Source organism: Mandrillus leucophaeus, unplaced genomic scaffold, assembly GCF_000951045.1.
Source record: "Mandrillus leucophaeus isolate KB7577 unplaced genomic scaffold, Mleu.le_1.0 Scaffold965, whole genome shotgun sequence".
NCBI lineage: Eukaryota > Metazoa > Chordata > Mammalia > Primates > Cercopithecidae > Mandrillus > Mandrillus leucophaeus.
The window spans coordinates 894,026-895,130 of NW_012110530.1; positions in this window are offsets into that span (position 1 = coordinate 894,026).

Sequence of the window (1,105 nt, forward strand, 5' to 3'; positions counted from 1 at the left end):
CCTCACAGCTGACCTGCAGCTTCTGCCTTTCCTGAACACACACATTTTTATGTTTTCTTCATTCAGGTTGAATCATTAGATTCTAATAAAATCCTCTGGGAAAGACATTATATCTTTCAAACACTCGTATAAATCAGAACACCACCTAGGCAGAATAAGTGTTAGCTGACACCCAAAGTTACAAATGGCTTCGGTAATTAAGGTAGTACTGTGTTCCTGCTGTCACTTCCTATATTTTTTTTTAATCAACACATTTCTTAGTCCCATTGTCTTTTATGCCTGAGGTTTCTAAGAAAAGAGAAAACAAGATAGCTTCATTGTAGAGACTGACCTGGGAGCATGCACGTGACTTTATCTTTTCCTTTGCTATTAGTATATTTAAACATGGTTTATTACTTAATATGGAGAAAAATAAAATGAAATTAATGAAAGGGTAATAGAAACACAAATACTGAATTGAAGTTATGCCTTTTGATGCAATATGACCAGAAAATTTAATCATATTTCTGTATTTTTACCAAATATATCAACATAGAGATAAGCAAAGCTTTATTATCAGAAAGACATGGTATCCTTATATGTGAAACTCTGAGGACATAAACTGCTCATTATCCTTTTCCTTATCATACTGCAAGTACTCCTGTGTTTAACTCCATTTAGGCATCCCAAGGAACTGTAAACAGTATCACAGTTACCGCTAAAACAAACATTAAAAATAACCATATTAGAGATATCATTGATTATTTGGTCCAGACAGTAAATTCTAAAGCCATTTGGGTACTCACACATATTGTATCCTGGCATTTATAATTTCACATTCTTATAAGTGATTTCAAAACCCGTCTGATCCCTGCTATTCTAGAATATAAACATGAATATTTATTATTTTGTAATGGACACTAAGACTTTCCTTCATAAGTCAAAAGTCTAGTCTTTCTCCTTTAAGGGAGATACTGCTGAATGAAGCCAACAATCTTGATCCTTTTCAGGTTAATGTAAAATGAAGGATGAAGAACATAAGTAGCCATGGGAATCTCAAGGATGCTAAGTCTCTGTTATGAAATATGCCTTCTGCCTAGTCAGAAATGACTCAGTACTCCTCTTA